The following is a 10,473-nucleotide window of genomic DNA, read 5'->3' as shown; positions in this document are numbered from 1 at the left end:
TCGGGTATCCCGCCCTGGCCAAGTTTATGGCAGTGACTCACCATGGCTACAACATCCTCAAGATGCCAAGAAGTGGTGGAGTCATCACGGTCCCCTGTGAAGAGAAGGATGCGGTGTGCTCTCTCGAGCACACCTTCCAAGCAGCGTCAATCGAGGACCTAGACAACAAGAGTAGAAACCTTCCTCAAGTAGCTCCCAAGAAGAAGAAGACATCACCTGACTCAAGGCCTCAGGACGTAGGTACTTCCGGAGGCGCCACATCGGGATCTGCGCCTATCCAAGGGGCGCCACCCTCCGTCGCATAGGAAGGCTCGCCCGGCACCCTCCTCGGGCAAGGCTCGAGGGCTCTCTCCTGGGGAGCCACTGACTTTGCCAAGATCACGAGGGAGGCGCTCGGGCACCAGTTGGAGGCGTGCTTCGCGGCACGTTTCCCTCAGGAAGGCGTGAGGCTAGAAGGGCCCAACCCTCAGGAGTTCATCACCAAGGTCGCTCAGGAGTTGCAGGAATCGAGAGTCATGTGCGGCAACCGCCGCCTGCCTAGCGTAGCTCCCCATCCAGCCAAGGATGACGCGCTGGGCATCTGCATCGACTACCCAGGGCTCAATTGAGTCGCGTCTCAGGAGTGCTTCTGGCCTTCGCATGTTGGGCGTTGCGTGGGGTCCACCTCACAGCTACGTTCGAATGCCCTTCGGCCTGCCGAACGCGGCTGCTGCCCACCAGCGCCCGATGAGGAGCATTCTGGAAGCTCAGGTGGCCAAGCATCGCACGCTCCTAGTGGAAATGGAGATGGACCTCGCCGAGCCGACCGGACCTCCCGAGCCTCCCGAGGCTCGGAGCTCCTAGGGCTCGTGAGGATTGGCTTCTTCACCATGCACCGTCAGCTACTCCGACACTCGCTCTGCAATGGTATCAGGTGACTTCTTTCAAGTTTCATTTCAGCTGGGAGCTCCCTCAGGGCTGCATCATTCCCAGGTCGCGTGGGTCTGTCCCCGCGGCATGTATCCGTTTTGCTTATGTCTTCAGCTTACCTTGTTGGGGGCGCCCCTCGGGCTGCATCATCCCCAAGCCGCTCGAGCCGGACCCAGCGGCGTGTGCCTTTCTCTTCACCTATCTAAGTTAATTTGCTTCTTCATGCTTAAACTGCTTATGATTATAGTCCACTGCCTGCCATGGGCCTCTCCTCCCTCATGCAAAGCACTTGCATGTTAAAAGGGGGGCGCCTGAGCATCGCGACTTAGGAGCTCTTACTGGCTCTCTAGCACTCACCCCCTGGCCTTGACCCACGGCATCGCGGCCTGTCATACCAGCGGCGGCTTAGCTTGCTCGAGGGCCGGGACCTGAGGACGTAGAGCATTTGCATCTTAACCATCTTGCCCGAACGTACCACCGACAATGGCCCAGAGCCAGGCGCAACCCGCCTCGAGGTATGGCCTCGTTAGTCCTGCACTGGCTCACGGGTGCCCAGATACACCTCTCCTAGCCCTACCGTGCCGGCCACGTGTCAGGGCGGGGCTGTACACGCCCTGGGGGCTCCTCCCGGAGGGGAGGCCCCCTCCCACGTACCAGTGGAAGCACCATGCTCCGTGCTGGCTGACAACACTGCCGAGGAGCGGCTATGCCCGTACACATACGAAAGCGCTATGCTCCGCGCTGGTGATAAACAACTGAGGGTAGCCCACGGCTGTATCAACCTTAGGGAGCCCAGAGCTCAGTGTCTGGCCTCATTGCAAAGCCTCCCCTCGGGAGCGCCGCGCGAGGGGGCTGGGCACGGGGGCTGCGCCCGGGCCACGCCCGAGCACACGCCACCCATCTAGGTCCCTCGGACCTGGTCGTTGCACGCCCCTCCCCGAGCGGAGCCAAGGTATGAAGACCCGTTTGAGCGTCAAGGGGGGCTCCTGAGCATCGCGACTCAGGAGCCTAACTGGTCCGTAGCCCCTCACTCCTTTCTGAAAGGCTAACGGTAGTTGAGGTATGCGCGTGGCCGGGCCCTGCCGACGTAGAATGACAAATCCTCTCTTCCACCCCCTCCCTATTTGCTCTTTGCGCGTCAAGGGGGACTCCTGAGCATCATGACTCAGGAGCCTAACTTGTCACTTAGCCCCTCACTCCTTAGTCCCATCCTAGTGATCCGGTCGGGGCTAATAGCGGCTGAGGTATGCGCAGGGCCGGGCCCTGCTGACGTAGAACACAAGTAAATAGGAAGGAAATTGCAAAATCTAGCCAATCCAGAAGCAAATATTATAGACCATAGATTGTTCTCTCAATACTAGACACAAATTTCAACGCCTCCACGAGGCATAGTGCATGTTGCTGGAATCAAAGCAGGAAAAAGGCCACGAGAAGGTCACCCCTGGGCCGCGCCACCGCTCGTGGTGGAGTCGCGCTTGTCAGCTCCACCACCTGGGGCCGCGGAGCCGGCAGTGCCTCGCTTGGGCGCGGTGTTGAAGGCACGGAACTTCGCCAGCAAGGCCTCCGCTCGACCCTTGACGGCTTTGGCAGCAGCAGCGGAGAGCTTGGCGTCCACGGGCTCCAGTAGGTCGTCGAGGTTGGCGTCGGGGTTGCGGAGGTAGACGTGGCCGAGGATCCGCGTCAGCGCAGCGGAGGAAAGGACGCGAGCGTCGACCTCGGCCATGGGGCCGATGCCAATCACGACCTCCTCAAGCGCCTCGACGAGGAAGGGAACCAGCTTAGTGGGGCTGTCCTTGGCTCCGGCCAACGGCTTCTCCAGGCCCCCGTCATAAAGCGTTTTCAACATCGTGCGAGCCCTCTCCTCGTAGCACGTGAAGGCCGCGCGGTCCTCGGCCAAGACCTTTGCCTCGGCATCCAGTTCGACTCTCTCCATCTTCAGCGCCTGCTCCAGCGTCTTCAGTCGGTCGCAGTCGGTTGACAGTTCGGTGTCGCGGTACTTGACAGCAGCCTCCCGAGCCTTCATCTCCTCCTCCTTCACCTGGCGGTTGCGAATCTCCTTGGCAAGCTCATCACGCAGCCCTTCCAATTCGCCCTCCAACGTCTTGCAGCAACCCTTGACAGTTGAAGCATCCTTCAACGCCGTGTCGCGAGCGGCTATGGCCTGGGAGGTGACTTGGTTCTCCTCCTCGGAAGCCGTCACATCCTGGCTCAGCGCAGCTCGGACGAAGGCGTCAGAACGAACCCAGCTAGAGACCAACTCCAGGCGCCCGGCCACCAGGCGGGGGTCCGTGCTCTGGAGATCCTCCCGCAGCCGACTTAGCTCGTCGGCGGCTTGGTTCAAGGCGACGGAGGAGGCAGAGGAGACGGGAGGCGGCGGAGTAGGAGGAGAAGACGGCAGCGTGATCACAGCTTGGAAGGTAGGGACCCCCTGAGCATTGACAACTTCAGCGACAGCATCAAGCACAGGCGCCTCTAGAGTCAGCGGGGTCACGGGGGCTGACTCCTCGCTGGAGCGTCCCTGTTGACCTCGCGAGAATGATCGGGCAGGGGATGTGCGGGCCTTGCTGCCTCCCTTCCCCGCGAGTGAAGACGTGGCCATGGCTGATGAGCCCATTCTAGGTAGGGTCGCCGTGTCTCCCTTCAGCCTCTTCGCCGTAGGTAGCAGCCTACCCAATGAAGATGTCAGGCCTCGAGGGCAAAAGACAGGAGCAAGGCAAAGTCCGAGTACTTACTGGTTGACTGCCTCCGGATCCCACGGACTCCGGCCAAGCTTGAAGCCCGAAAGCCTCTTGCGGGGCTCAACCTCGGGAGGCCCAGCCATTGAGGAAGGCGCACCTGAAGGACTAGAGCTGGCTTCGGCCGATGCGAGGGCTGGGGTAGACCCTCGGGAGATCAGCCCAGACCTATCCTTCTTCGGGACCAAGGGCGGGTCCTCCCCTCCTCGCCTGGCGCCGGCCTCGTCGTCATTAGGCATGGAGCAGAGGGCACTGGACCTACTCTAGGGGGAAGTCTCCCCCGTCCCCTCGAAGGTCGCCTTCGAGTCACGCTCGTCGTCCTCGTCATCATCTTCCTCCTCTCCCCCGCTGGAGTCACTAGAGGACAAGTTCACCGTCGCCGTCGCCGCCTGGCCCTCAGGATCCTCCGCTGGCACCAGACCGACCCCGTCGAAGGTGGGCATGGTGTCCACCACCCGTCCCCAATCATCAAGAAGGAACAAAGGGACCGGAGGATCCGCCGGGCCTGCCACATCCTCTCCGACCAAGAAGCGGAGGGCCGTGGTCAGATCCTCGTCATTCAGGGCGTCCAAGCTCAGGCGGAGGATGACGTCCGCATCCGCGAGCCTCCACAGCGGGCGCGAGTGCGCCTGAAGAGGGGCCACCCGGTGCGACAGGAACTCCCTCAGGAGCGAGGCCCCAGTCAGCTTTGCCGCCCTCAGATTGCCTGGCCTCAGGTCGGTGTTCATCTTCCCCAGCACCAGCTTCGCCAACCGGTCGTCAAGCTTCGTGCGGGACCATGCCTCAATAGCCTCGGGCTGCTCTGTGGGCAGCTCCAGCAGGGTGTTGTGGCACCTGGCGTCCACCATGACCCACTTGCTCCGGAAGCCGTCGGCCCTCTTCCCGGCCGTTGAGATGGCGTTGGACTTGGAGTACGCGATGAACCTCGTGCACGCCGAGATATTGGCGCAAGTGACCCAAAGGGAGAAGAAGTGGCGCTGCAAGGCCACGGAGGGCATCACCCCGACGTGCGCCTCACAATAGTAGGCGAAGATCGACAGAAGCAGAACAGAGTTGGGGTGGAGATGCAGAGCATGCAACTGATACTGGCAAAGGACAGCAAGGAAGAACTCAGAGAAAGGAGGAACCAGACCAGCGATAACGGCGCTCATGAAGAGGGGGTAGAAGGTGCTCCCCTTATCCTCCGGCCAGGCGGAGCCAAGCCGGACCGTAGTCTCCCCCATCTCGTTGATCTGCACCGCCGCCATCTGGCGCGTGAGGGCGATTTTCTTCTCCGTCATGTTGGGGGAGACCAGAGCCGGCGAGTACCAGGCCGATGCAGCCCCAGCCGGGGTCTTGCGGGGTGCCATTGCTCGTGGGAGGAGAAAGGCTGTGACAAATCTGGAGATTTCGGAAGCAGGAGGGCGGAGCGCAAGAAAGGGGATCTGAAGCAAGGCGAACGAGAGTAATGGAAGTAAGGCTAACCCCGGGCCAGCCTTTTGTCAGTCGAGCAGTTGCCAAGGCAGCGTGGGGAAGCGGGGGCGCCCATGTCCAATCAACTGCCACGCGACGCCCAAGGCCGCAGGCTGATGGGGCCCGCGGCGCTCCGCACTTGCCCCTTCGCTTCTCTGCTAAGCCAAGTCCGAGCGCGCCTTGGGCTCGGGGGCTACTGTCGGCGTTCTGGGAATGGGGGTCCGCAGACTTGCCTGCCTGCGGCCTGTGGCGTGGCTCAAGCGGTGGCCCAGTACGACCCATCTTCATCAACGCAGGGCTCAAGACGCTCGCGAGGGGCCGAGTCTCACAGGACAGACAACACAAGACTTCCTCAGGAACGGCCTCGCTAGGCAGGCTCGTGAGGAGGCAGAGAGATCAAGGCAGGGTACCTCGCGAGGTGCTCGTGATGCAAGCCATGATGATCGAGACTAGGTGGGCGCCAGGCGGGCGCCGGCCTGCGCAGTGTCCTTGTTTCCTCTATGGTGCAAAGGGGGCAAGCACAGGCGTGGAGTACCGAGGCATCAGGCAAAGGTTGCCATTTCAGTGCAACGAGACCAAGACCAGCAGAGCGGCAGGATGGAGGTCACCGTGGAGCCCAAAACGGCGTCATCGCCAGTGCCTTTGGTAGTCGAAGACCAACTTTTGTCAGGATAACTTGTACTAGATGTTCCCCTTCAAAATGGCTGTTGTTGGCACCCTTCCCGCTCAATATTTGGGAAGAGAACCAGGGCCTCTGTATATATATATATATAGGGATAGCCACCACAGTAGAGGGCATATCATCGAGTGCTCATTAGATCAAGAGGCGACTGAACTCATCCAAGCAGTTCATCGCACCAGCTCAAGAACACCTCAGGCAGTTCATCCTTTGTACTATTCATCATCAGCCCCGGAGGCAATCCAGCACACCACACACTGGAGTAGGGTATTACACCACAACGGTGGCCCAAACCAGTATAAATCTTGTGTTCCTCGTGTTGTTCATTGTTTTAGCTTAGATTCTCGCGAGGCGATCGGACGTGGATTGGTAGGGGGAAGATCTTCGCGCGCACCCCAGATTTCGAACCTTTAGGGTCTGCCGGAACCCAACATCCGACAGATGGTGCCAGTGGTTTGAAAATTATGTATGCTGAGACCCTACAGGGAATGGGCATTCCGATGTCCCAACTCAGTGAAAGTACCATGCAATTCCACAGAGTCATCCTAGGAAAGAAGGCAAAGTCACTCAGACAGACTGCTTTAGATGTGGTTTTTGGTGATTCCAAGAATTTCCGTAAAGAAAAGTTGATGTTCGAGGTGGTAGATTTCCAAAGTGCCTATCATGCCATTCTGGGCAGGCTAGCATATGCTCGTCTCATGGCCCGACCATGTTATGTGTACCTCAAGCTGAAGATGCCAGGACCCAAAGGTGTGATCATGATCACTGGGAACATGCTGAAAGCAGAAGAATGTCTCCAAAAGGGGTCCAAGATCACTGTTGAGCAAATGGCAGTGGTTGAAATGGAGGAATATCAGAAGAACGTTGATCCGAGTGATTTGCTGCGCTCCAAGAAGCTCACTTCTGAGTCTGTATTTCAGTCTGCTGGTGAGACCAAACCAGTTCATATTCACCCAATTGATCCCACAGCTACTCCGACTCACATTTCAAAGACACTCGACAACATGTAGGGGGGCGCGCTCATCAAGTTCCTCCATGAGAACTGGGACATCTTTGCATGGAAACCATCCGACATGACGGGTGTACCCAGGGGACTGGCTGAGCACCGTTTGCGCATCAACTCAAAGGTCAAACCTATCAAAGAACATCTCCGTCGGTCTGCCGCGGAGAAAAGGAAGGCGATTGGCGAAGAGGTGGCTCGACTCCTGGCAGTAGAGTTCATCCATGAGATATACCACTCCGAGTGGCTCGCCAACGTCCTCATGGTTCCCTAGAAGGATAGGTCACTCCACATGTGCATTGCCTTTAGGCATATCAATCGGGCCTACCCGAAAGATCATTTTCTGCTCCCTCGCATCGATCAGATAATCGAATTGACAGTGGGGTGTGAGCGTTTGTATTTTCTTGATGCATATTCCGGATACCACCAGATCCGTCTGTTTGGACCAGACAAAATAAAAACAACTTTCATCACCCCATTTGGGTGTTTTTGCTATGTTACTATGCCTTTCGGTCTCAAGAACATCGGGTCTACATTCATGCACGTGATCCAAAAGTGCCTGCTCACTCAGATCAGTCGGAATGTGGAGGCGTATATGGATGATATTGTAGTGAAGTCACGCAAGAGTTCCGACCTGCTGACTAATCTCGTTGAAACTTTTGCCAATCTGAGAAGATATGATATCAAGTTGAATCCGACCGAGTGCACATTCGGAGTTCTAGGAGGAAAGTTACTCGGTTTCATCGTTTTCGAATGGGGGATAGATGCAAATCCTGAGAAAGTTGATGCAGTTCTCCGAATGAAACGCCCCGTGCGTGTGCATGACGTCCAGAAGCTTACAGGTTGTCTCCCTGCAATGAGTCGATTCATTTCACGTCTCGGGGAGAAGGCGCTGCCTCTCTATCGATAGATGAAGAAGTTTGATATGTTCGAGTGGACTCCCGAAGAGGAAGCAACATTTGTGGAGCTCAAAGCCCTTCTTTCCACCCAGTCGGTGCTTGCGGCTCTGATCAGCAAAGAACCTTTACTCTTGTATATTGCGGCCACTGGTAAGGTTGTTATCACACAGCTTACAGTCGAACGAGAAGAAGAGGGCAAGGCCTATAAAGTCCAGCGCCCAGTGTACTATATTTCTAAAGTCTTGACTCCATCCAAGCGGAGGTACCCACATTACTAGAAGCTTGTCTATGGAATTTATTTGACTGCGAGGAAAGTTGCACATTATTTCCAAGACCACTCAGTTTCAGCCGTCAGTGATCCTCCAATGTCTGAGATCATGAACAATCGAGATGCAACTAGTCGAGTGGCTAAGTGGGCAATAGAGCTTCTCCCTCTGGATATCAAGTTTGAAGCGAAGAAGGCGATCAAGTCTCAAGCACTCACAAATTTCTTGGCCGAGTGGATTGAGCAGCAACAACCGACTCAAGTTCACTCGAAACACTGGACTATGTTCTTCGATGGGTCCACGATGTTGAATGGTTCTGGTGCTGGAGTGGTTTTAGTGTCCCCAAGAGGCGATAAACTCAAGTATGTCCTCCAGATTCATTTTGATTCTTCTAATAGTGAAGCTGAGTACGATGCACTTCTCTATGGGTTGCGTATGGCCATCTCACTCGGTGTCTGTTGCCTGATGGTCTACGGCGACTCGGATTTAGTGGTCAATCAAGTGATGAAGGACTGGGACATTAGAAACCCTATCAAGACTGGATACTGCAACACAATGAGGAAATTGGAGAAAAAGTTTGAGGGGTTGGAGCTTCACCACATTCCCCGATTCAAGAATCAAGCAACTAATGGCTTGGCAAAAATAGGTTCCAAGTGAGAACCCATCCCCAGTAATGTGTTTCTTGAGCATCTCTATTCTCCATCAATACAAGAGGATCCTTTCACTGAAGAACCTCCTCAAGCGGTAAGTCCTACCAATCTGACTGAGATTGAAGTACCAGCAATGATTGATCTAGTTATGGAAATCCTTGTGATCATCCCCGACTGGACCGTTCCATACATTGCGTATATACTCAAAAGGAGCTCCCTGAAGATGAAGTTGAAGCACGTCAGATCATCCGCAAATCCAAAGCCTTCACTGTAATGGATGGGCAGCTCTATAGGAAGAGTGTCACTCGCGTGGCCCAGTGATGTATTTCTCTGGAAGAGGGTCGACTGATTTTGGAAGAAATCCACTCGGGACCTGTGGTCACCATGCGTCCTCTCGGACCATCGTGGACAAAGCATACCGAGCAGGATTCTATTGGCCACGGGCCAATGAGGCTGCAAAGGAGATCATAGAAAAGTGTACACGATGCCAGTTCTATGCAAACATGTCTCACAAACTAGTATCTGCACTGAAGACTATTCCACTCGTCTGATCATTTGCCGTGTGGGGATTGGACATGATTGGCCCACTCAGGACCGGCAGAAGTGGTTTTACTCATCTCCTTGTATCAGTCGACAAGTTGACCAAGTGGATTGAGGCCAAGCCTATCAAGAGTTTAGACTCAAGCACAACCATCAGTTTCATATGAAAGCTGACGTTCCGATTCAGAGTTCCACACAACATCATGACAGACAACGGCTCAAATTTGACTCAAAAGAGTTTAGAGCGTATTGTGCCTCCCAAGGGACAAGGGTGGACTACGCATCCGTTGCACACCCACAGTCGAATGGCCAAGTCAAAATGTCCAATGGTCTGATCCTCCAAGGTTTGAAACTGCGGCTCATGCACGACCTCAAGCACTCAGATGGGGCTTGGGTGACCGAGTTGCCATATGTTCTGTGAGGATTGAGGAGAACTCCCAACCGATTCACCAACCAGACTCCTTTCTTCATGGGATATGGAGCTGAAGCTGTACTGTCAAGTGATCTGCATCACAATGCACCCCGAGTGGAACTTTATTCAGAAGCTGAGGCACAGCAAGCATGTCAAGATGAAGAGGACCTCCTAGAATAGGAATGAGAGATGGCTTTGATCTGATCGGCTATCTATCAATAAGATCTTCGTCGATTACATGCAAGGAACATCAGGGGTCGAGCATTTCAAGAAGGAGACCTGGTGCTCCGAGTGGATTAGCAACGACCACACAAGCTCGCCCCTGCATGGGAAGGCCCCTTCGTCGTCACCAAGGTGCTTCAGAATAGGGCATACCAACTTTATAACCTAGCTCAGTAGAAAGATGAACCGCACTCCTGGAACACTGATCGTCTCCATCGTTTTTATACTCGATAGTCAGATTGTCAAGATGTAATAAAAGTACTTGGTCGATTGTTTATCAAGACATAATTCCTACAGTCTCTTAATGATTTTTTTTTCATATAAGCATACGTTGAAATCCCCCAGTGGCTGACTTAGCTATGAAATCCGTTTTCCCCTAAGTTCAAAAAACTACTCTGAGTTGAGAGCAATCCTCCCACTCTAGGGCTTAGCCGCGAACCAGTTTTGCCTAAGCTCAAAAAACTACTCCGAGTGGAGAGCAATCCTTCCACTCGGGGGCTTAGCCGCGAACCAGTTTTCGCCTAAGTTAAAAAATGACTCCGAGTGGAGAGCAATCCTCCCACTCGGGGGCTTAGCCGCATACCAGTTTTGCCTAAGTTCAAAGAACTACTCCGAGTGGAGAGCAATCCTCCCACTTGGGGGGCTTAGCCGCGAACCAGTTTCGCCTAAGTTAAAAAACTACTCCGAGTGGAGTGCAATCCTCCTGCTC

Source organism: Triticum dicoccoides, chromosome 6B, assembly GCF_002162155.2.
Source record: "Triticum dicoccoides isolate Atlit2015 ecotype Zavitan chromosome 6B, WEW_v2.0, whole genome shotgun sequence".
Classification (NCBI taxonomy): Eukaryota; Viridiplantae; Streptophyta; class Magnoliopsida; order Poales; family Poaceae; genus Triticum; species Triticum dicoccoides.
This window is presented reverse-complemented; position numbering follows the sequence as displayed.